We start from the raw sequence: 27,097 nt of genomic DNA on the forward strand, positions 1-27,097 counted from the left end.
CAGATGGCTTGTTAGAATAAATCACACAAGCTGGCTGTCTCATAAAAGTTTAATTCGCAAAACAATTTGGAACCCAAGTTAATCTATGCTCAAGGCACCGATTAACTAAGTCATCTTTTATCAAACGTACGTCACCAGCCCTAAGTTTCCCGTTGCTCAACTAGGCAAAATGTTTAATCGTATTATCTTCATTGTCACAGGCTTACAGTTTTTAATGTCTCTGATGTTATAATTCTAGTGAGTTGCAAGAGAGGAAAACAAAAACTCCTCCTGGTCGGATTGAGCTGTAAAAAAAGTACATTCTGTGATATGAATGAACATTACAGTCCATACAGTAGCTACACGATTTCCCCTGAACTTCACCTGTTATACAGAAGTTTTTTTTAGGGGGGGCTAAGACATCCATATACTCGATACTCGCCAATCGGACGTCACCAGGATCATCCATCTCTGGAAATTCACGGTGGATTGTCCAATGGGAAAGGAAGGAGGCCCCTCGGGAGGTCAGATGGAGTTATTTTGCAGACAATACTGTCCCTGCGAGAATGAGAGGGGCAGTTGTGATACAATGCCTTGGTCCTTGCTGTTTTGCGCCCTGTCGTGCTGCGCAACTTTTGGTAAGCGGATACTGTACAGTATATCTTTGAGGACCTCTTTAATTCTTTATAAAAACCGATGACTACATTGAAGAAGTTGTGAACTGATGTTTGGGAATTCAGAGCTCTTCCTAAGATTCAGTACGCAGCGTTGCCTTCCTCCTGCTTGTTCGATAACTTGTGTACTAGAGAGTGAATAATCGAAATATCTCCAGTATCGAATGCAATTACATTTTTTGTGTATTTGTAACGCATGATGGCATTTTCTTCAATACAATGTGAATGTCTTCAAGAAAGTTGAAAGACCATATGCAAAACTGCAGCGTAAGTGACTGTCTTTGGACGCAGTGCGTCCATAAATGTACACAAGCAGTATACAGCCTCTATGGTTTAAATAATTTATCGGTCAAAAGGGCAGGCTGTGTGGAATACCGGGGTTACGAGCTGTTAAGACAGAGAAGAAATAAGACTTAATGAGCCGTACGGATCGAAACTTAAAAATAGATACTGTTCACTGTGCCTGTTCAGCTGAAGCAGTGTGACAGCCGCATAGGAAAAAAAAAACAACAACCGGTGAATTCCGTATTACATTGCTTCTAGCTTTATAAAATAACTAATTAGTCTCTTTACAATTTAGAGTTGTGGCTCTCCCTTATTCTCCTTCCCATTTTCTCCTTGTTTCTTCACAGCCGAAATTGTGAATTAGAACGCCAGTCCTGCTGTTTACAGTCTCCGACTCATCCGTTAACACGCCCGAAAAGACGAAGATCAGATTTGTTGTGATAAATTGACGGAAGAGCTCATGGTTTTAAAATAACCTTTTTTGACGCTTACAGTTTTTTTCTTCTCCCGTGTCATGGATCGTGCTACTTCGGATGAAAACCTGGAAATGTAGTTATTGAAGAGGATTTTAAATAGTATGTCGTCTCGTCGGTGGAATTGAACAGGTAGGCAAATTGCTTTCAAATGTCGCTTTATAATCGATTTAGAAAGAAGTTCTATAGATGACTTATCTCTGTTAGAGGAGGATGATGGACTGCTGCACCTTAAACACATAAGGCAGTTATTTTCACGCATATAGTCTATAACCTTATCTGGGGAACACCTATAACCTGTGTGTGCACAGTCATGAACTCTTAAAAGAATGAGTACATGTTCAGTACCGTGTTTACCAGCGCACCTTGCTCTGCTCGAGTAATGCCGAGCTAACGCTGTGGAAAAGTCTCAACTTGGTAAATTACATTGTTGCACCGTAAACTGAAAGTTCAGTCAGGGCTAAAGAGCAGCGATCGTCTGGAAACGAGGATGCTCTTCCTTCCCGTATTTATTTTAACCCCCTCCGTCTGATTGACATGAATGCGACCCTGCTAGTTGAGTTCACTTGTTTTTTTCGAATCCCCTGTGTTTGTATTATTATTACCAATGTTATGAGAATTAATGAAGCGATGCATTTAACCTCACCGGGTTATGAATTCGTCTGAACAAACCAATATTAAGTTAATAACGAATCGTATATTTAGCTAGGGTTTTGAGAGAGAATGACTAGCTGTATGTTTTGCCTTACAATGTATGATGCATTCTTAGAAAACCCCGGAGGAACGTCATACAAGCAAATCTGTTTAAAAAAAAAATGGGGATGTCTCTGTTTAGCTTAGCCAAGACAGATCATCTGGATAAACCACTTTAGTGCGTGCGTGTCTGTGCGTTCATAAGACTGTTGTGTAATAGCAGATTGACTAGAGGATCAGCCCCCTCAATCCCTGTTATTGTGAGATTTCTGTGCAGCTATTTCCCTGTGCACTACTGACACACAATTGTTCACTGGAATCGCTTCCAGCCGGCAAAAATTTCCAAAACGAGCTGACTACCGTTTACACGGTGTTCACTAGAAATTGCGTGGAACACGTATCAAGGCCACCATTTCCATCGCACCTGTCGGCAATGAAAGTTCTGACTTTATTTTTCAAAACTTGTTTCCCTGGGTGTCTCGGAACGTGTCTCTTTTTATATAGTAAAAGATAATAGGCCAAATTGTAACATTAAAGGGGATTTGTGCAATCCACATGGTTTGATTGCAGCTTTAGCTTTTTGTGTTGACTATACTGGGCATGAATTCACAAATATTTACTCAAGTTTCAATGCTGCACACAGGTCTCTGCAGAACACAGAACAGCAGCATTAGCAGTACAATTGATGTTGTAATTAATGGTTAAGAGTATGGTAGTTCCTTTCCATTTAATTTTACTTTAAGCATCTTTAAACACCAGAATGAGTGAAAGGGTGCTGTGTGTGCAATTGTATGGTAAAAGCAAAACTTGGACTCTTTGTCCAGTGATTGTGCTGCTAGACACTACTGTGTCTGTGTTGCTATCCAATAAGAGATTTAGTGGAATTTTCTAGACAATTGTATTCAGTATTTGTAATCCTCTAAAAAACCTCAAAACATACCTTAATTTAATGAACGGTGACCACAAAGGAGGCATTCCAGATATAATCTATGCATAAAACAAAAGTCATGTTGCTATATTTTAAACATAGTACGCTGTTATCCTACTGAATCACATTCATCTCAAACATTTCAGTTTTCACACATTTGTTTGTTGTTTTTTTTCTAAATACAGTATTATAAATCACAAATCTTCCTGAGGGCCTTTTGGACAAACAGAAATAGTTGTTGTAAAAAGGTTTTATTATGCAGTGCTAAAAAGAGGATATTGTCAAATAGTAGCTTCAATAAAGTGAGCTCTATCGATACAAGGACAGTGCTTATCAATGCTGTCTTTAAGAGTATAAAGTTACAAACAAGAAGAGGCCGTTTGGCCAGTCCCAACTAACAGTGTCTTGAAAGACTCCTGAGAATGTGACAGGAAGAGAAACAGCAAAATAAACTAACCAGTCTGGTTAATTGGAATGCGGAAAATAACATATAATTTAATATTATATAACATATAATATAATTTAATATTGCAGTGGGAATTGTAGAAAAGAAATTAGAGGATGATCAGAATGTATGCGCTTTTTAACTTCAGTTATTCATAGAAAGCTGTCTTACAGTATATCTTATTACTCACAGGCAGTTAGTGTAGAAACCACTTTTGTTTTCCTTTGCAGGATCCTCACTAGAGCAAACCATGGAAGGGTAAAGAAAAATGTGGAACAAGCTGTTTTATTTCAGTGCTGAAATCAGCTGTTTAATTCTGATTCATTTTTTTTCAGGTCCAGAAAAGTTTGGGAAATGAACGGTTAAACTCCCCATGTTTTAGACAATCAAAACAGAGCTGGGGCATCAAAAACCTTAGGATTTCTCTGTTCTCCCAAAGCTGCCAAATCTAAAAAAATAAAAACATTAAAATCAGTGACATTCAGACATACCCATGAAGAAAATACACTAGAAAGCCAGTTAGCTGTGAGCAGACTAATTTTCTTCCAGTTCAGTGCTGTATGGGTGGATTATCTAGTTATTCAATTAGAGTTTTCTCAGACCACTGTGTGTATTGTTACACATTTCACTTTACACTGTTAGTGTGGCGATATCTTCAATAGGATTTTGCAAGTCATTTATAAGATATATCAGTTTAAGTAAATTTGAACTTATTCTGAAATAAGCACAGTTATCTTAATTTTCCTCTTTCAAGTTCAAGTTTATTGTCATTATACTCATATACAGGTATATGGTATAATGAAATGCTATTTAGCTAGCTCTCAGATGATACGTAGTACAAAAAAAACAACAATGCAATTGTATAATAAAAGAAAGACAGAGACAACAGGCAGTGTGCAAAAAACAACAACAGGCAATGTGCAAAACAACATCAGATGTGTAAAAACATGCATCAACAGAATGAAATAAAAGGATAGAAATGATGGGGAGTGAGCTTCTTGACATGTAAGGTAGAGGTAGATTTCAATGTGTGAGTTTTTGGTAAGAAAGAAGGCACTGTGAGGTTCAGATCATAGGTGAGAGGTGAGGTGAGAGTGAGAGAGGCTGGGAGTTTAATAGTTTGATAGTGCGGAAAGAGTGCGGATAGAGAAAAACTGTCTCTGAGTCTGGTAGTCCGGGTCAGAATGCTCCGGTACCGTTTTTCAGATGGTAGAGGGTCATACAGTCTGTAGCTGGGATGTGTGGGGTCTTTGATGATGCTTAGAGCTTTCCCCAAGCACCGTCTGTCATAAATGTCCTGTATAGATGGGAGGGCAACCCCAGTGATGGACTGGGCAGCGTCACCACCCACTGTAGGGCTTTGCGGTCAGCAATACTGCAGTTGCCACACCACACTGTGATGCAACCTGTCAGTGTGCTTTCTGTAGTGCATCTGGAAAAGTTAGTGAGGATCTGGGGACATATCTTAACCTTGTTCAACCTTCTTTCTTCTTTACCCTCAATTTCCAATATTTTACAGGTACTGCATTCATATTTTACACTGGAAATATTTTTTTTTTGCATTTTGCATTTAGAACATGTAGCACTCTTATTTAATTAGCTGTACTTTGTTTGGCAAGAGTTACTCTGCCTTACTGCATGTCCTGTACCCCTCTCTGTTTCATTCCTGAAGACAATTGTGCGCTACCATTTGGGTCCTCATCACAGTTGACTCATGGCTTAACCCAAGCTCAGATCTGCAGAGTTGGACTGCAGGGGCCAGCCTTTACTGCGCAGTGGTGATAGGGTACTCAGGAGGCCATAAAAAACAGCCTTAACTTTAGTGCTGACGACTCTGCTCATGTCACTGCAGAGCGCTTACATTATTCCCACATGGATCCTTAATTCAGTTTTAATGGAACATTGAACTACATGTCTAATAGCCAGTGTTGTATTCTCACAGAAAGCTGAGTCGGTAATCTGTTTCCTCTCTTAATTCTCTTCTGAATCGAAGCACTTTGCTTTATTGTGGAACATCATGTGGAAAGGTTGTATTTAATGATTAGAAATTAGTTCTAAGGCCAGCCTGCCAACAGGGGCAACATCGGCTTCATGGAAGACTATCACAGGAGAGAGATTAGATCATTGTACTGACCTTTAACCATTCAGATTGCTTTATTTAAGGCAAAATGTTTTCATAGAAGTGGCAGGGATGCTTGATGAGTTAAATTAGTTGTGCATAAATGAATGAGTTCCAGTCTGACTATTGAACATTAGTCTGCAGGAAAAATGTTTTTGCAGATTTCCATCTTGCACCTTTACAGTACATGCAATTTTGTTTTCTTTACTGACAACTAATTTTCTGAATTTAAATGTAGCTGTACATTTCTCCAGAGTAGAAAAGTTGGAGGTCATTTGGAAAAAGAGATAAACACCTCTAGATAATTTTAATTGCACACAAGAAATGCAAGATTTTTTATCTGAGACAAATTGATGCATTTATTGTAATTATTGTAGAATAATGGGCAGCATATTCAATATGTGTCAGCAGTGCAATTTTAGTCAAACAAAGTGATCAAGCTGGGGTATGTGAAAAGACAAATTCCTGATACAAGACATTGTATATGGCCAATAAAGCAATCTTATTTTATCTGTTGAGACCCTACTTTATAAGGATTGAGAAAATTTGTGGAGAGAGGGACCCTCAGTTTGGACTGGGATTTGCTGGAGCCGGATGTGGTGAGAATGTTTTAAGGAGAGCGAAAAGGAAAGTGTTTTATAATATATTTAACGGCTAGGGACAGTATCCCTAAAAAAACAAGACAAGATTTGAAAAACTTGTAGTCTGGTTTGCTTGTTGAACACAAATTTTAAGTAAGGTTTATCTTTAATAATAATAAAAAAAAAGGGTTTTGGGGGAATAAACCTCCTTGATCAGACTGCCAGGACAGAGTAAGAGAAGCTATCTGTTTTGCAAGAGACGGAAATAGTCAGTAGGCATTAGTAAATTTAGAGTTTAAAAAAGCGTATGATCTATTCCTTCACCAGTAGATTTGTCATGTCCTGGGGAAGTGGGGGTTAGCATGGGTAGGCTTGCTGTACAATGGGAATTCTGAGCACGTTTCTGGTGAATGGGGTGCTGGCGGAGTCAGTGAGAATACATTGTTTGAATTCACTGTTTGTGTGCTGTACAGAACCTCTACTGAAAAGTTTCAGATCAGAAATGGAAGTGGGCAAGTGCATTGCACTGTATGGACAACGTGGCATCATCTGTACTGTATATGCAGGGTCATTCTCACAGAAGTGGTGATCTGGCAGAATTGGAAAGATTTTTGAAAGAGAATTGAAACATGTAGACAAAAATGGAAGAGTGGGAGAGATTACCCTGTTTTATTGTTTTATGTAAAAATGAGATGAGGGCATGTCAAATGGGGTTTCTAGGGTTCTTTTCACAGAATGATGAACGATGTAAAAACTGCCTATACAGTAGCTTTTGAGTTTCTGTTTTATTTTACATTGTTAAAGTTTTTATTTCTGTGCAGAATGGTTTAAAAGGCATGGACAGAGATTTTAATAGATTAAGGTATTACAGTATGGTTTTTTTAGATAAAAGAGTTAGTAGAGTATGTTCATTCAAAAGGGTTTGCAATAAGGGACAGTAGTGAGGTATGGATGAGTGTTAACATTGGGATGTTGGTTGGTTGGTGGCGCATGACGTCCTTCAGGGCTAAGCAGTGATGTACACAAGGCGAATGGACGATGGCTATGAGGTAACAGAAACTGTTCTTTGCCTTTTCCTAGAATAGCTAAGATGGTCTGGAAGAGACAGAGATATCTGTGGACTTATTCCTGTTTGGAGTGTATCCACGAGGACTGGCTGAGGAGCAGTTTGTCAAATTATGGGTGGTGCTGACAGCATATGAAATGGCACTGTGGCACAATTCTGGTTAGACAAATACACTTTTTGTGATAGCCAGAATGTTACAGGGACAGTAGCAGTGAACATTAAGGAAAACTACAGTACTCTACAGGAGATTGACTTTAAACATGTCGACCAGGAAAAGGTAAGAAGCTAAATTTCCAGACATTCAATAACCTTAAGTTCAAACCAGTCATTAAGTATTTGTACCAGTATATAGCTATCGTTAAAGCAATGTGTACGATAACTCTATGCAAGCGAAACCTTGTGACGGTATTACTTTTTAGTTATTATCCTTCTGGTTGCACTGAGTTTAAATATATGTATATAAATATCTATAATATATTTAAATATAAATATCTATACTGTATATAATTGTTTGCGTTCTTTTTACTTTTTGGGGGGATTAGAGAACTTACCTAGTTCTGTTGCCATTAAATTTAATTGTTTTGCTGTAGGGACTTAGCAATCACTTGTATCAGCAGTTATAAGGTGATACATGGTATAACTTGGATGTGTTCATTAGGTTGTGTTAAGTTATGTTTTCTGCCTTCCTATAAAGCAACAATACATGAGAAATGTATTTCACAAAAAGTTTCTGTGTTTGATTTGTTTTCAAAATATGCATATTATTGTCCATTTGAAAGATAATACTATATGAAATTCTATGTATAATGTCAACATGTGCAAATGTAAATTGTTTATCTGTGTACTGTTTACTCTTCTGTAGGTTTGCACTTTAATTTTAGATTTGTTTAAAACAAGAGTTTGCAGAAATTAATGTAATGTATAACTTCGAATAGAGAATTTAAATATTGTTTTGTATCCTAAAGAATCCCAAAGTGCTTTCCCTCTTTATGTGAAAGTGTGTTGTTGGACCAGTAGTTGACATTATTTCCCTCTGTACCAGAATTTCTATTCCAATGCCCTGATATTGAATCTGTTCTTCAGGTGAGACATGAATCCAAGGTCAGGTTTACTTGGTTGTTAAAGATCCCATTTCACTTTTAGAAAGAGAAGGGGGGATAACGCCAAATTCCACTTTGTGCTGTCTAAGGTTCCTGCTCTGTTCATTTGCTGAAGCAGTTTCTAATTTTATCTCCTTAATGTGCAGTGTACTGGGGCTGCAGGCCACTTACTGTAGGTGTGTACTGCACTCAAAGTGGAGGAAGTGGCACTTTGCCTATAGTAAATTTCTTTGGGATCATCACTTTTACACTATGTACTTACTAATTAACTTTGTTATTGTTTACCTATTATAATACTGTACTTAAGAACAAGAAAGGTTACAATCAAGAAGAAAATCAGAAGAGGAGGCTATCTGACCCATTACGACGTTTGAATAGAAAGTTCTGAATTTAATGCACAGTTTTCCACAGTTCCCCATGAGCACCATCCTCAAGAAAAAACAGAAGAATCCTCATGTACCAAGTTAATGAATGCACCTGCAAATACAGTATACAAGTGGGCTGGAAAGGAGAAAGAGAAGAAAACGCAAGTCTTCCGCTGTTGAGGCTTCTTCATGGATACCAAACTTGTTTTTTCTTTATACGCTCTGCTCTCCAGCATGAAATTAACCTCTACTTCTTCCTGTGCAGCTAATGTTGTTCCCCAGTTAAACCTCTTCAGTGCATGCCAGTCATACAGCACTCCACTGTTACACTTCAATGTTCCTTACATTCTAAAATCCCTAGAGCTACGTACTTGTACACTGGCGGAAAAAGAAAGCTCTCATCCTAAACTCTGATTGAACTGGCTTTTACCAGTTGTCCAAAAACAAAGAAGTCTGAATATAGATTTTTCCTTCTGTAGACAGTTAAACATAATAAATAACAGATCATTTTAAACCCAAATTACCGTATACTAAACAAATTTAGTAAGATATTATCCCATTTGGCTTTCTTCCAAAACAACTAACATTTGTACCCATATACTGTATGCTGCTGTGCATTTCTCTGAGGCAGTTTAAGTGAGATATCTTGCTTAAGTGTACAGCAATAGTGACCCACCTAGAACATCAACCCTCCTGTTATGAGTACAGAGCTGTAATGACAGTGCCACACTGCTGCCTATTGTAATGAATGCACTTTGTAAAAGAATATGATAACAACTTTCGTTTCTGTTTCACTCATTAACTGAATGTCAATCTCAGAACAGGGTGAAAAGCCTCCATCTAATGTAGGGAGATCTCTTGCAAACTTAGCAGTTTGCAGTTCTGAGACATGATCTTTGTAGTTCTTTCCATACCTCCATCCATCTATTTTAAACAGCTTTATCCAATACGGGGTCACTTTTCCCAGAAGTCAGTTAACCCTCCAGTATGCCTTTGAACTGTGGGAGGAAACTGGAGCACCTAGAGGAAGAGGACGCCCTTGCAAACTTTAAACTTCACACAGATAACACCCAGGGGTCTGGAATTGAACTCGGGACCCAGTTCTGCGAGGAAGCAGTGCTGACCACTATACCACTGTGCTGTATCTCCAGAGGTTTTGCCTTCAAGGCCCTGGGTTCAGTTCTGGACCTCGGGTATTATCTGTGTGGAGTTTGCTATTCCAGAGTAACAAAAAACAGAAGCCTATCAAAGTTGGTAGCAGTTGATGCTGATGAAAAATGCATGAAACAATCAATTCAGTTTCTAACTGAGGTTCCTCTATGTATTGAACAGCACTCATTTGTCTCTAAAAATACATGACAGGAGACTGAAGAGTGGGGCAATGGTCAGATTTGTCTAGTGTTCATACTGAACCAAAGCAATAGTGGACAGAAATGTTCCTTATCTCAGTGAGGAGTTCATGTCATTATATCTGACTATTTGCTGTTATGACAGACTATTTAAAAAAATAATCCCCTCATTAGAACAAAAATAATTTACCACAATACGACAGCTTTTAGAAGCTGCAAGAGGCACACAAGAGGTCAGATCCCCTTCTTGTTTGCAAGAGGCATTTTGGGAAGATAGAAATATTTGCTGAATGGGTTCATCAGTGTAAAACCTTATACAAATAATGTGCAGGTCTTACAGAAAAGTCCTGTAAAGAAACCTTTTAGTTGTCTATACAGAATTTCTGTAGATCCGTATAAGGTCATGCTTCAACAGAAAAAATGTGCCATTTTGTACCGTGTTTGAAACTAGAATGCTTTTCAAAATTTTTCAAAATGAAGTTTTTTCATTGCATTTGATGACAGATATGACAAATAAGTAACATGAGCATAGAGTTACTTAGAGTTGATTAAAGTTAAATCAAGTTTGTTCCTCACTTTAACTTTGCAGTTCTCTGTAGAAATATTCTGTATACTGTATACTGTACCAATCCTGGCTACCTTATTTGAAGTTATGTGATGCTTACCATTTTTGAATAACTACCTACAGTACCTGTATGCTTGAAGAGAGAAATAGTCCAAAGAGAACTTTCTTAATTATCAGGAATAAAAAAATAAATCTATAACACCATGTGATAGTGGTGATGCCGTGTCTAAGTATTGATCTCCTGCTTGAAAGAAATTTAGCAAACATTAATTATGGATTATTTTTTATACATGATGTGTGGTACAAATTGACTGAGCTGTTGTACTGAAGTGAAGGTATTGAATGTGTTATGCTGAAAGTTTTTTTTTAAATCAAACATAGACATCTTTGCCATGAATTACAGTTATGATAAAATTGAAAAAATAATCTGCTGTATCACTATCCATTTGTACTGTACTACTCACAGATCTTTTTTGAAATGAGATAAATCTGCACATTTTAGGTCAGTCTCGAGAGATAACAGGCCTGCTGTCTCCAATTCCTCATAAACCTGACTCAGGTCAGCATGTCCATATTTCACCCCCTCATGTGCTGGAAATGTTGGTAGATAGTATTATGACAGGCAGAGCTGATTGAAATGGTCGTATGTCACTATTATCTGTGCAATGTCATTAGGCAAGAAATGTGAATATGTTCATCATCAATGAGACTAATGAAATAAATGTACAAAGATTAAATTTAGACAGTAAGACTATGGCTACTTTTCTTTTTTTATTTTTGTTAATAACTGTGAATTAACAAACATAATGGTCTAGCTGGTTTCAGAGTCAGACTCTGATAATGCTGTAACCTATGAAAATATGCTTTCTGTCTTCTTCTATAAACCTACCAGCTTACCTTCTAGAATTTCATACAGATCAAAATCCATGTAAATTATTCCCACATCATCCTGTTACTTTGACTTTACTGGGTCAGTGCGTTGTTACTCCGCAACCGGTTGCTGCGCACTGCCACGGGAGAAAAGACAGACTGAGATCTAACTGCAGGACCTGGGTTTCTCCATGAAGCTTCGGAAGAGCCGAAGTGTGAGAGAAGGAAAGCTGGCTGGCAGACGCAGATGGGCTGGGAATCAGGCTGACGGACAAAAAGGACTGACGGGGAGAGCCTGGTGGCAAGCCGAGGCTCAAAGGGAAAACCCGACGAGTCGGGGGGGACAGCAAGAGCCTGGCCAGTTGAGGCTGTCAGGAAAGGTATGGCAAGCCGAGGCTGACAGGCAGGGCCTGGAGAGTCGATGCTGACGGGGGACACACATCACTGGATCAGTGCTGACAGCGGGTGGTAATCAGGAAGCAGAAGCCTCTAAGATCCATGGTTTCGCGAAAACAGTTTTCTCAAAGCAGGCTAGAGACTGCACTGCCCTAGGCAGCTCAATGTCAGAGCACTGAGCCAGTGAGATTTCGAAGCTTGAAAGTGGTGCCTAATTGGAGGGCTGATTGGATGATTGGGTGCCTGATTCGAAGGGAAAATGGTGAATAGACAGTGGTGAAGAGCCTCACCTGGTCCTCACAGGCTCAGGAGATATGCAGGGGTTTCCCGTGGCAACCAGAGGCTGTGAACTGCTCCCAGCTCAGGCGAGACAATGGTGGGTTGACTTCAGGAGCCGATAAAGCAATTGTGTTTTAACATGTTTGTCCTCACTCATTAATGCTGCAATCTCTGAGCCCTGAGACTGATCTAGACCGAGCTGAGACAGGCATGGGAAAGACAGACAGAAGGTACAGTAGGGCGAGTGAGGGCTTCTGGCAAGCTTGAAGTGATTCCTTTTCTCTATTTGGAAATTGTTTTCAGGAACCCAAAATAGCATTTTGAATTTAATGGTACAACGTTTTTGACAGCCATCTCCACATACTATGGCTCCACATAGTATGGCTGACTAATTGATGATCATGTTCTGAGCTGGCTTCAGTTCTTGCACTTGCTCTTCTTTAGGGGGTGAAGCTACACAACATATTTCTGTTTGTTCCATTCTTGTGAACGTGTTATTATTGCCAGTAAGAGCACACATCTCAAGGACTATAAAAAAACCTTTGAGTAAGCATACAAGTCATCAAATTGAGAAAAGATGGGAACTGTTAGAGAAATGATATTTATATATTATATTATAGAACTCTTCATATTTGGTATTTTTTTCTAAAATGATTTCTGTTTTCTGCCTTCACATCAAGGGAATCTTGATGTTTGGGAGGTGGTTTCAATCTTACCAGGTGAGCAAGTCTGTTTGAAGGCAAGATTTTACTAGTTGGAAAATAGAGGCAGACACAGGGTTCAGTGTTTTTTTTAAATTTAAAAACAAATTAGTTATCAAAGATTCTTTGTGTTTGTTTTTGTAGCATTCCATATATGATATGCAACCCTCCTTGTTTCCATGTGCCTTTAAGATATGAAATGTCTTAAGTGTTTTAAGTTCCATTTAACTCTTTAAAGGTCTAGTGTCCTAGTGGACCCCAACTTGAAATCTGATGGCAGAGTTTATTATAGCTAGTGTAAGTCTACCTTTTAGTGGCAACTAACAATTATGTGCTGCTTCTGATTTCTCCTTCCTCACCAAAGCTAAAACCTCCATGAAAAACTGGGCATCAGAGACCACATTCAAAGGGAGAGCTTATACCCCAGTGTTGTTTAACACAGGCCAGAGGAGAGAGATTGCAGGCAGACAGGATTAGGTCCTCTCAGACTGAGAGATCACAGAAGCCTAGACTGACAGAACTATCAGACACTCCATACTCTTAGGACAAATTGAATACTGAAACTGTATCAAGGAGCTCTCTCTCTAGTTTGACATCAATAAGAGAGCTCCTGCCATTGTACCCTTTCCATTGCTCAGTTCTCTGAAAAAGTGCTCATATACTGTAGATGTCAGAGATCCAACCTTCTAAGCAATTTGGGTCCATCAGATTTGCTCCAGTGTATTAAAAATGTCCTGCCTGTGATGATAGACCTCCAGAAAAAAAACAATTAAGGCATTATCTATTGTCCATCATCATATATCCAGAGTGAAAGAAAAAAAAAGCATTACATGCATTAAATTAAACAGATATGGTAGGAACTTGGCATTGCTTGTTCTTTTGAATTCAGTAAAATTGTGGTCCTTACCCGTATTGCTAGGTAATACACCTAGTTTGGCTTGCAAGAATGTGAAGACTTGAAACAACCAGGACTGCAATTAGCAGCAGTATCTCTGCACATTTCAGACCCAAAGGTGATTTAGCTGAGAAGCTGAACTGCATAATTTCCCTTTAAGCTCAACATGGCACAATAGCTCCTCCTCAATTACCCTGCTAACAGTAGTATTAAAAGGGGATAATTTCTATAAAGCTGTTTGGAATTAATTGTCTGCAGTGTCCATCAATTTCATTTCATTATGATACTGGGTCTGCAAGCTGGGTAACCACCAATAAGAATGCATGGCTAGAGCCATGCATTCCACAGTGGAGTCTGTTATTATAAAGCTACACAGTTAAAGTCTGAAATAAAATATAAACCAATTCAATGGTATCATACTGTAAAAACCTGTAAACTGTTATGATTTAAATTCCTCTTTCAGTAAAAGAAATAGCTGGAAAAAATGTATGCTGTTTTTACTTTGTGGAAGTAGAAACTCTCATTTAATTAAATCAGGATGTTCTATTAAAATGAGCATGTTGCAGATGCTTCATGGTACCTGAGGCATTTTATAAAATTGCATGTGTAGTGCTGTAGATCGTTTTCCTTTTTTTAAGGTGACTAGTCCATTCATCTGGTGGCTTATTGGTTATTTTAGTAATTATCATATTTAATAATAGTCTGTTTTCATATTAGTTGTAAAATATATAGTTCACAACCAAATGAACCAATACTGTCTCCTTACACTAGAGGAATGTAAGTTGTGAATAACTCAAGCTTGTATTCAGCATTTGAACTTTAATTTTCAATTAAAGAAAAAGTGAATCTTGAATGTATAACTTTCCCAGGATAAACTGGCAGTATGCAGAAATTTTATTTTAAGGAGAGATGTCTGTTACAGAAAAACATAAAGTTTTTAATTAAGCCTGTGCAAGAAATTAGAGTGACTGGAAAAACTCTTTGGCTTTTCCAAAAAGCTGTTTTTGTTGTAATCTGTTGTGAAAGCCCACAATAAGCAATCTGACAAGGAACAGAGGGGTCCGATTTCTCCTGAATTCCACTCAAGTTCTTTGCAGATCAACTTATGACAAAGGCAGTAGTACTGTACTTAATCTTTAAACATAAGCAATAGGAATAGTTGTTCTATATCATGTATTATTCTTCCACTGTGACAAATGAGGGTAAATGGATTGGGTATTAGGGCCAAAAGGTCTTTAATAATGATGTATTTAGTGCTTAGGCTGGGCCTGTTCAGAAATATGTCCTGTCTTATTTAATAGAAACTGTCCCCCTGTTGCCAATGGGATGACCTTTCATCCTGTTTTTGTATTTGTCAGTCACATGATCTCCATGCTTTTCTGCTGCTGTCCTGCCATGTGTCTGTGTGACAACAAAGGCTTGGTATCATATCTGCTGTGCCAACAACACCCTGCAAACGACAATGCTAATAGAGCCCACAAAGACCACTTTAGCCAGTTTTGCTTATGACTGGATTTTTAGAACTTTGTTTCACTTTATAAGAATATTTCTTCTGAACTGAATGCTTTGGAAGGCCATAATAAGCTGAAAAAACACATATTTTGTAAAACCAAAATTGAATTACTGTAGGCAGTAGTCCCCTATTACATGGTAATTGTTAAAATACAAAACAGAATAATGCTTTCAGTATAATTTAATAATTGATGTTGTGCAGCAGAAATTAAATCCCGCTGAAGTGCAGAACTTTGAAATACTTTATTTCAGGGCAGAGTTATGAAATAAATATTAATGAATTGTATGATTAAATAGTGACAAAGGCATTGTTACCAATTGGAAAGAAGGGAAATTGTGATAGTATCACAATTGTAATAGTAATAGTGTAATAGTGTCATATTGATAATATGTTATTTGAAGAGAAAGAGGTTCCTGTTTTTCTTAACATCAGTTTTACCATTGTAAAGTACAGCAGTTCTCACTGGATATCTAATGTATGCTTTTTGATTTCATGGCAGGTTTAGTTGATCAAAATTGCATATTCAGAATAAAAGGTTCATTTTCTACAAATCTTTATCTTGTTTATGATAAAATTGAAAACAACCAATATTTTGCTGAGTAAACATACAGTACTTATATGAGGAATCAGACCTTGTCCTTTCATCTGAATCAAGATTTAGATAGTAATGTACAATACTTGACTGTGGTTTAGACATTTTATTTTCAGTATATGGATATCAGGAATTTATATGAATCTGTATATGAATCAAATGTTAACTTAATTATGATTATGAACTTAATTATGATCATACATTTTGATTTAATTATGATTTCCTTGTGTTTTTCCCAAATGATAGTGAGTATTAAGGTTTCACTGGAAAAAGCCATATAGCTCCTTGCATTAAAATATTATGAATCTGTTCCTTAACAGTTTAAGGAAAGAGGTGTCAGAGCACAATTAATTTTCAATAACAATCTTGTGAATGAGGAAATGGTACTGTGTCATGAAAGATGAACAATATTTTAAGACATCTACTTGCTCTTGTTCCTTCTGATTGCTGATTGTACTTAAAGTTTAGTTACTGTATATTTTCTCTCAGTAGGTTCACCTTGCTAGCCTGCCAGACTGTCACAAGACCAATTATTCAAAGTTACTGAGGCAATGGAATAACTTTAACATTTCTTTCAACATGGACCTTATACAAATTATTAATTAACCTCCTGCAGGAGCATAGAGAAACAGAGCATTACAGATCCTCACAGAGCATTTCAACTGAACATTATCTCACATTGGCACTGATGAGAAGAGACTTTCTGTAATTAAAAAGACATCCGGTCAGACCCTCTGTTATCATCCCTGTGCATCCCTGCATAGGCAGTAAAAGTGAAAGTGGCAAGACGATATTTACCTTTCTGCTTTTATTCATGGGTAGCCTTGTACTCTGCTGTATAAATCGAGACGTCGATAACAGTATCGTGTCTCATACTCTGCAAATCTTAGAGCTATTTCTTTCTGGCTGTCTGCTTCTGGTGCCTCTCATGTCCAGTGTTATTTGTAACCCATACAGTATATAGAGTAGATGACCAAAAATGTTTATATCTAAGAAGGGTACTAAAAATGTGGCAAAATGACATGTGAATTCCGAAAGGATGATGACAATAAAATAACACTTTTTGAAGGGCGGTGTAATTTATTTCAGCTGATACATTGTGGTACACTTTCAAAGCATTGAAATAAGGAGAACGGTGTTCAAAAAGTTTTTTGTTTTAAAATTAAACCCGGTGGACAATCCACCAGTGACATTAAAAATTCAAAAGCAGCACTTCTGAAAAACAAATAGATTCCCATGGGTAACATTTCTGAAAATGCGGAATAATTCCAGGAACGGAAGTACTTGGAATACGAAACATTTCTTACCAAGGGGGTGATGAGAGCTGAGCCTCACAGAGCTATCTTTGGAAATACTAGACTTATGCTGGCTTTAATGAGTTCTCATGTTCAATGATGAAGCAGATGGCTAAGAGTTTAGTCAAAATAAATCTCTGCTTGTTGTAGGGGAGATTGTACAGAAGTGCAAGCAGGCTGGTTAGGGTGACTGCGCACATAGCAGGGAGTTAAGAGGGGAAGAGAGGAAGGCATGATCGGAATGAAAGAACAGTTTCTGCTCTCACTTCTTCAGATGACATCTCTTCTGACATGACGCATCTGGTTTATAATTACCAGAAAAGGATCCGAAATGGAACACTGTTCATAAACAGAACACAGTCTGTGTGAATTTGTGCCAAACAACAGTCAAAGTCCTATTTGCCTCTTCAGGTTAAAGCAGGATACAGAGGTTTTACCCAGGTATATTGTGCACTTGTTAGATTTCTGTGCTGATACATACTGTACTTCCCCCAGTTTGCAGACTATGGAAGAGAGAGGGGCAATAGCTCAGTAAAACAAAAAAAAAGGTTCAACGTACTGTACATGGTTGAGCTGGTGCTCAAGAAAGGAAAAGAGGGCTGGTATGCTTGACCTGAGTGTGGCAACTTAGTAGCAGTCATATAATGAGAACGGTTTGTGTACCCACATGACTGGACCTCCATCAGTTTGGCTTCTATCGATAGAAAACATTTGATTTAGATTTGTGGGTAATTGGACAGGGGAAGAAAAACAAAGTGACAAGCTTACAAATTAAATAATTAAGTAGCTAAAAAATCAAATGGAATTGTAATACAATAATGAAAGCCAGATATTGGAAAGTCTCTGCCATGTGTATCAAGGCTGACTGTGGAAGAGAAACCCTGGGAAGCAGTGTTATCAAAAGCATTCTTGTAAATGTGTAACCCTCTGTGAATTTTCTTCTCCATGAAAATGAAAGGATACACATTTTATCACTGTCCCCTAGGAAGCATAAGATTATGTGGCATTACAGTACATTTGCTTTAACAGATTAAGGAATCCCATGCGTTATTTTATTTGTTCTTTTTAGGTGTTATTCATTCAATATTGATTTGCCATTTTAACTAACAATATTATTTGTTAAAATAATATTTTTAGTTTTGTCAGTTTTAATAGTATAAAAAATAATTTTAATTACTGTATGTTAAGTAATCATTGTATAGCAACCAGAGACAGACAGAAACAGCTATACATCTTTCCACTAGTACAGTATCTTCTATTTTTTAGTATTATTCTTACAGTACCATTGACCATTTATTATGAAAAAACTGTAGAGAGATATTTGTGACCCTCATCAGGAGAAGGGACCTAAAAATGGATGAAGGTATAAAGATCTACTTCAGTGATAAAGACGCTTTGTCAGCTAAAAAAAAAAGTTTTGTCATTCTTTTTCTGCAAAAATTGCTGAACTCTAACACGCATTATTTACACTACTAAATTAAATCTACATGTTCTGTAAATTGTTCAGAAGCTAATGTAGATTATGATACCTTTCGTTTTCAAGTAATGCTTGAAGGTATTTTCAGCTAAGCCTTGTCTAAAAATTATGAATGTAATGCTGTTTAATTCATTTGCATACCCCCTGCTGACATATTACATATGCAAATACACACCACAGGCTACTTCTGTTATGTCAGTGTCCTTCATATCACAGCAGGTACTACATTTTCACTAACAGTAGGGCTGGTCTGGGCTGTGTGTCAGGTTCCATAGATGTGTCTCCTGGTTATTTAATAGGAGAGTGTCTTTAAATAGGTACAGAAACATTAGGTGGAGACAGAGTCATAGTAAAATCAAGCATGCAGTTGTCAATAACGTACAGCACATTAAGTGAGAGTGAAAGTGGACTCTGCTGTTTCTTTAGTGTCGGTTGTTAACATGCTGCAGTAAATGGAAGTTGGAAGAATATGGAACCTCTTGTGAAAGTCTGCACAGGTGAGTCCCATATACAGTAGCTATTTGAGATAGCAGCACACAATCCAGACATTTGTAATATTAAACTATTTTTATTAGTGCAGCTGTTATGTTCTGTAGTTGAAAAAATCTATCTTAGCAAATGGCTTAATCTCTGAGTGGGTTTAGCCAGTGCCATTCTGTCAGTCTACATTATTTTATGTCAACAGCCATATACAGCCATACTGTATACTGATCCAGCCATCTAGAACATGCATAGAAACTTCTGCGGTCAGCAAACTGTGGTATATTGCTCTCTGTTTTGGCATACTGAATTTGGCGCTTCACTGCCCAAAGAAGATTGGGCACACTTGTGTTGCGTGAGATAAAGAAAGAGTAATAATAAAATTGTTGCTTCATTAGATCTGTTTTTTTTTTTAGTATAATAACCAAATTTCTTGAAAATCTAACATAGTTTATATATTATACTGTATAAACATATAAAATTCATGGCTTAGCTACCATTTTAAAATGTAACATGTAAGTTTTTGATCTGAATTTCATGGTCTGGCAATAAACTAATTGAAACAACTGAAATATTGTCAACAGCATTGTTAATATTGCAATTTCCTTGAAGTACCGCACCAGCGTGTGGTTTTCAGACAAATCTTTACAGTATTACTGCATTATTATTAACTGCTGTATTATTAGCTACTGTATTATTAGTAATACAGTGTTACTGTATTATTATTAACCTACAGTATTAGTGCTTTACTGTCCTAATCATACTGTATGGGTACTGTAGTAGCTACAATCAATTTTGTCAAATAGAATGATTACATTGTTGAGACAGGATGTTGTCATCATGTTGCCAACACAGCTCTAAATCAGATACTGTATGTAACAATAGTGTATAACGCTAATATTGTCACACTCCCCGGTTTATTAGAATTATCTTTTTTTTATTACAGCACATACAGTATACAGAATTATTAGTAATTGTGTAGAATAGTAATAAGAAAAATGTTTTGATAAGACGCTCTGTTAAATTAGATGATTAACAGAATAATTTTTTTTCAGACAATAATTTCTATATCCCTAAAGCTACCAGTTACTCTGATATTACAGTACAGGTACAGGAGGAAGATCCCATGACCTCTGGGTATTTAAGACTTGTATGCCATCTCATGGGACACTATTTGGAAAAATCAGCTTGATACATTTTAATTTTATTCATAGGACATATCACTGACTCTCCGAGGTGTACTCAGTGTTCCCAGGGAGCTACGTTCTTCATATGGTCTGGGAAGGCTCAGATGTTTTCGTTTCAGAAAACGGTACTGTGTTGCACCACTGTACATGCTGTTGAAGCAGAGTGTTCCCTGCCCCCCTTTGGTATTACTGTTGAATGACAATTCCTCTATTGGCTTAACACCACTACAGTAAAGTGTCTTGTTGGATTTGCTGGCAGCCGCCTGGTGCCAGTGGGCCCTTGCCTTTATTGGCATTGCACAAATGGAGCTGTCTTGTGTAAAAGACATAAAAGCATAATTAGTCCCTCTTCCATCCTCTAGTTGCTGAACTGGTTTCATGGGATTCCTAGGGCTGGTCATTTGCGATAGAGTGGGGTTTGATGAAGGCTGTAAAGGGGTGTGTTCCCCGGGGAATTAATTATGGGGGAATTTATGCTGTTGCGTGATGTTAATTTGGGGCAGCACAAGACACTACAGCAAACCAGAATAGTGGCCTGAGGTAAACTGTGCTGACGGACGCAGGATAGGAACCATAGTGAATTATCACTTGCGTTAATGTTGGAGCCTCCAAAAGAGGAGTGTTCACAGAATATCTACCATGTTTATACAGTAGTTTGGAGATTGGGGAGGTGAAGGAGTTGAGGGAAGACACTGCAACAGTTTGACACCAACAGAGTGGGGGAAGAGGGGGAAACCCTTTACCATAGCAGCTAGAACTATGACATAGGATGGCAACCAATTGCACTATGCACATTGCACTTTATGTACCCTGTACCCAGTCAGAAATGTCTATGTCTACATTGTCTATAGCATTGTCTTGTCAGTGTCTTGTCTGTATTCGTACCGTAGACCTGGAGAACGATATCTCGCTCCTCTGTATGCTTGTATATGGCTGGATTGACAAATAAACTTGAACTTCAACTCCCTACTCTTATGGAGAAATGCCTGAAGATCTGTGAGTCAGGACCTCGGCTTAATGTCTCACCAGAAAGATGGTCCTGATAAATGTGAAACAGGTAATGTCTTAGCAGTGCAATGTGTGTGACAGACATCTGTCTCTGACCAGACTGAAAGCCTGGGTACTAGAAAAGATTTTTACTAATTTGTTGGCAGCCAATGAGTATTCATACCTTAAGAGAGCAGAAGTGCCCGATTAGAATTTGTTGGGATGCACAATTATACAGTACGTTAACACTCACAACTGCTATCATTATAATTAACAGTACTGTAATAATACCACATTATTATTATTATTATTTTTGACTTACAGTACTGCAGCGTTCTGCCCCCTGGTGATGAACTTTTGGAAATGTTCTTTTGCCTTCCCCATCCCCCCTCTACAATGGTAGAAGGTTAAACCTCTTCTTGTCTTTTACCACATGGCGGATAAGCAAATGCTAGGCTCTTTCTCTCTCTGGACCCCCCTCTGTGACTTGCAGGCACTCTCTAAAGGTAATAACCCCCCCCCTCCGTGATCTCGCAATCCTGCTGTCCCACTTCTGCTTCCCCACACGCCGCTTCACTTTCGGTTGAAAAAAGGAGACAATTGCTAGATAGATAACAAAACTCCAAAAAAGGAGCCTTGCAAAAAACTTAACAAATCTTAATCTTCAGGGTTGGCTCGATTTTCTAACTAGAACGCTTTTCAGCCAAAAGAGTAACACTGCAGGCACACAGCAGAGGTTATTCCAATGTGTACATATGAGAAAAGATGCACACAACACAATGTGGAATAAGACTGAGACTTACTGTATGTGAAGTCTGATTTACAGTCAGGGAGTAACTATATATGTTGACGTGTCATTTTCTTTAGCTAGACAATGTGAGGAAGCAAAAACAATGGCAAACAAAATGTTAGGATATGTTGTTAAAAGCATATAATTTAAACTAAAGTTAAATGTTATGTTAAAATGCATTATGTATTAGTGAGACCCCATTTGGAATATTGTGTACTGTTGTGGTCACCATAATACAAAAATGTAATTGCAGCTCTAAAATCAGTTCAGGGGAGAGCAATTAGATTACATTCTGTTGCTTTAAGGAATGTCTTGTATTCACAGTATACAGTACAAGCACTGAACCTGAAGACATAGAAGAGTAAGAGGGGACCTAATTCAAGTATTCAGAATCCTTAATGGAATTGACAAAGAAGCACCAATGGACTTTACTTTACTTGTAAATGTTTTTTTGAGTCGCCTTTGGCTATGCATCTGTAGACCAAGAGTTTCTTTACCTTATATTCAGGGAATGAAATGTACAGTGCATTTCAACAGTTTCACACTCTAATGAGCTACCTTTTTAAATAAAATACTGTGTGTGTCAGTGCATGCAACTAATTTCTGCCATTCTTTTGGACAAATAAAAATAAGGTTGGAATGGCAGGGAACATAATAGATGTGAAAATATCAAGGCACATATTGTACACTGCATCCTGCTATGTAATGATGCAATCAGGTGTGTATGGAATCAATACCTTCGTTAAATGATTACTTTGACATGCTATTCAAAGCATTTTTAAAGGTGAAAGACAATATTAAAACCACAGGAAGAGTTTGTAAACCAGCCAACTGCACAGGGCTAAGGGGTTTTCTTTTCTTTGTTTTGGTGATAGCTCTAACTGCAGCATCTCTAAGAGACCTGTAAACATGCTTTGGGTTAGAAGGAAAAAAATGATAAAACAGTGGAATTTCTTAGTCACCACATCTGACACATACAGAGCAGGCCTAAAAGGAGGATGTTTATATGGTGCTATAGTCACCTACGTTATACCTTCAACCCTGAGGTCAAAATAGCTTACTGCGCAATAAATTACTGTTATTCCACAGTGATTTTTTTGTTGTTGCTTTCTACATACTTCAGGTTTCTCCTGAGCACTTCGATATTACCTTTCTATTTTTTCTGTTTCCAGTGGAACGCACAATGCTCAAGTGCATCGCAGAGTAGTAATGTGTAAATAATTCATTGCTTTTCCTCCTCACATGAGTGGTGTAAAATGTTTAAAATTAGGATTAAAATCTAGGGCAAATCCCTGGTGACTGCCTGTCGTTGACTTTAAGCACTACAATATCCAGATTCCACGTGGACAGTGTCCTGTAGGAGTTGAAATGTTGTGTAGTCATGCGGCCCTTCTGCACTATCTACATTAAAAATACTTGCTGCTTAATAAAAGGAAAGTTTGAGCTATCGTCTTTGCAGCATATTTTTCCAAATGTATAGTAAAAATACATACAGAAAATTCAAGCTAATCATTTTGGGCGTTTTTTGCTTTACTATTCACAAAGAGGCAGACAGGGTGGGGTTGTCAGTATCGCATTCTAAATCTTTCCCCTATTGCATATTATGATGTGTTAAAAATGAACTGAATTATAATTTAGCACACTTGTGAGTATTATTGTTAATATTACTTTCTCTGCCAATACTGTATTTAAAGAATCGCTTTTCAAAGTTTAAAAAAGAAAACCTGTTGTACCCACATACTGTATGTTAATTACCTTCTACCTTGTTAAATTCAAGAATTATGGCATGAGGAGGCATGGAAATCATACATCTGTGGCCAACAATCTTTGTCCTTGAAAGATAATTCTGGGTTTATAACAGATTCACAGATAAGGGTGCTGCAAATGTTTCTGTTGGCTTTGCATGATGAAGGGCTTGCATTGCTCATTGTAAAACATGAAACGCCATTTTTATGTAGATTCAAAGAGCTTCATTTCCATTCGCATCCAACAGAGAAGCAGAACATTACTTTTCTAAGCTGCATTTAAATCATACCTCTGTGGTAAACAAGTTTTGTCCTTGGAAAGGTCAATGAGGAAGAGATCATTCTGAGCTTAATGCAGAGTTACAGGTACCTGTGCTGGAAATGTTCCTGTGCACTTTACATTATCCCAGTCTGGTAAAAAATGAAATCCATATTTTTTTTATTAATATCCAGAAAACTTGGTTTCCATTTTCCGGTTTTGCAGCTCTGATCATTATAGGGTCAGAACATTACTTTTTATCGCACTGAAAGGAAATTGAGGTTAGAAGGTTCTGAGTTCTCATCCTAGGTGGAACTTGGCTGTTTATACACTTGAGCAAGGCAATGAATTCAAAATGCTCCCCTAAAATGCCTTACCGTGTAAAAGGCTCTAAATGTTTTTTTTCTTATATTTGAAAAAACAAAATAAACAGATTTGTGCTTTATTATCTGTATTACAACTCATAATTAAGAAACTCAGCATCTGCCGATCTATGCTGGTAAATGTGTCTCTTTGACACAGTAGGAGTGGGTCAAAATTCGAACATCAAATGCAGTTCAAAAAAGTCTGAAGTGCTTACTGAGCAGATGGTGACTTGAAAACTACTGCTATGGCCAAATGCTTAGTACCACCCTATCGTTGTCTATATTTGTATGCTGTCATGCTTAATTATTTCTCTCTTTAAAAACTAATTTTACAATAAAATAAAACAATACAGTGATCATAAAAATGTACAGTAGAATTACAGTGGATTGATTCTCCCTGTCTATATCCTTTTTTTACAAAAAATGACTGTGCAGTCCATATCACAGTGGATAATGCCTGCTTTGTTTTTAAACCACTTTCATTTCATTTTAAGCAACTTCAGTGTTGGGTTTTTTTTATTGGTACATCATTATTTAATAGGCTTGCTGTGCTACCATGTACCAATGGGTCTTTGATTCTATAATTGCTGTAGCTTTAACAACCTAATGGTGTAAGACAGTCTTGGTATCAAAATGATTTTTTTCCAAGATATAGTCTGTGGAGAATACAAAACAAGCTTACATGGTTAAATGTCATAAATATTAGTCTTTATCACTCAATCCTTTTTCTTATTGCTTCCTATCAATAACAAGAATAGTTAAAATCTAATGGAAATCGTAAATATAAAATCATTCATATATTGAACTCTTGCTTGTATTTATGATCCTTAAGATCTTTCTACAGTAGCATATAGTTATGTATAGATGCCTTAAACAATATAAACTAAGTTAACATTGTGTAAATTTCTACTCTTAAAGCTATAATCCAATATGTTTTGCTTTTTTCAGGAAACAAAGAAGAACTGTCTTTTAAACAAAGGGGAAAAACATCTGGTCTTGTCTTTCTCTGAAACTTCATCCAGTGACAAAGAAGAACTGTTATTAAAACTAAGGGGAACCACATCTGGTACAGCCTTCTCTCTGAAGCTCCATCCAGTGAGTCATTATATTTGGTCACTCATCTGGGACAGAAGCCAAAACTGGTACTTTATTGTTCTCTCCCCGCACAGCAGAGGGATTAACAAATAATGCTTTGAACTAAAGTGCAGAAGCCCACACTGGATATGTGCTGGCCCAACTGTTGTAACTCTTGATGCCACACAATAACGATGATGGAATAAAAATCTTTAAAGCAAATCTTATTACCCTTGGTATCTCATAACACAAAATATATGGGAATTCAAAGTAAGGGAAAATTAGCTGAAGTTAATATAACAGAATACTTTATCTCCAGTAGACAGCATTCGTTATGAATACACATGGACTGAAAAGCTTTGAAGCCGAGACTTTTTGATATCTGCTTGTTCCAACCTCTCTGTATGCTGGCTTGGAATTTAGAGTGCCTCATCGTTACATATGCATTTTTAAAGGACTTGTGAGCACACATTCTTTAGGACTGGAGTCTTCAGTCAGGGCCATCTTTCCTCATGGAATCTGGTCTGAGCACAGGGCTCTCCACAGGCGCCATTGTGGCCATTGTATGCAACTCTCTGGTGGCCGTCTTGATCCTTATCCTTTTTGTGATCCTGTACAAAGCTTGTAAGGTACCCTCTAATCAGGAGAGAGTTCCTGTCTTGGCCACTGGGCAAGAACGGCAAAAGAATGAACAGAAATACCTATTGGCAGCTTAACAAAGCATCTTTGATATTCTGTAGGCATAACGTTAAAACAAAGTTTTCTGCTAAAGTGGCATTTAATATACCAGGCAATAAAGCCTTTATTCCCAATTGCCTTATATCTGTTGGATTTATTATCCATTTATGCTTTCATCAAGAAATGCTGATCTCAAATAGATCATCTATTTACTTGAACCCAAAGTTCTTTACCAGTCATGAGGGGAATTAGAATATAACTGTGGTGGGAGAAATGGTGTTTAGGTATATTCTAGTGCATTTTAAATGCAAAACTGATGCACCCATACTGTACTTTCTTGCTTGTAACTGGTCAAGAAGTGTATCCAGAGGCTTGGTTAGGCCCCATGAGTGTTAAACTGCAGCAAACACCACAAATGGAAGAAAATGTCTTGGAACACAAAATGTATAGTGTTAAATTTTAGGTTACAGTTCTAGAGCATGTCTGTAGTTTGTTTTCCATGACCAAAAATCTAAATGTATTATTTGTGAATGATTCTGTTGGTAGTAATTTTTATTTTTCAGTACAGTACCTTATCTTTAAATGTGGTGAGGAAAGCAACAAACAGATGCTCTAGCTCACTTTTGGAAGCTGTTACCGTCAATGCCAGTCAATGTTTCACCGTTGACAGAATGGATACTTATTTAGCTCCTGAGTAATGCCCGTTTGTATTAAAATATTCCAGAGGCTGCTACGTTAACAGCTGGTACTGTCTTGGGTAAGACATATGGGCACATGCTCTTCCACGAGACTGCTAAGCACTTTCCCAAATGCTTCCAAATCTTGCTATATCCCAAAATATATTTGAGCAGAAAAAAAAAGAAGATTAAGCTTTTTTAATGCTACCAATAAG

At 37.5% G+C, this 27,097-nt stretch overlaps 1 long non-coding RNA gene across 1 annotated transcript; it reads left to right on the plus strand.

The window, feature by feature from the left end:
• Positions 1 to 333: 333 nt before the first annotated feature.
• Positions 334 to 25,749, plus strand: LOC148673715 (uncharacterized). The gene is made up of 3 exons (XR_015936095.1): positions 334 to 617; positions 1,286 to 1,543; positions 25,402 to 25,749. It is a non-coding gene; the product is annotated as an uncharacterized LOC148673715 (long non-coding RNA).
• Positions 25,750 to 27,097: the final 1,348 nt, after the last annotated feature.

Source organism: Lepisosteus platostomus, chromosome 4 (genome assembly GCF_059453375.1).
Source record: "Lepisosteus platostomus isolate fLepPlt1 chromosome 4, fLepPlt1.hap1, whole genome shotgun sequence".
Taxonomy (NCBI): Eukaryota; Metazoa; Chordata; class Actinopteri; order Semionotiformes; family Lepisosteidae; genus Lepisosteus; species Lepisosteus platostomus.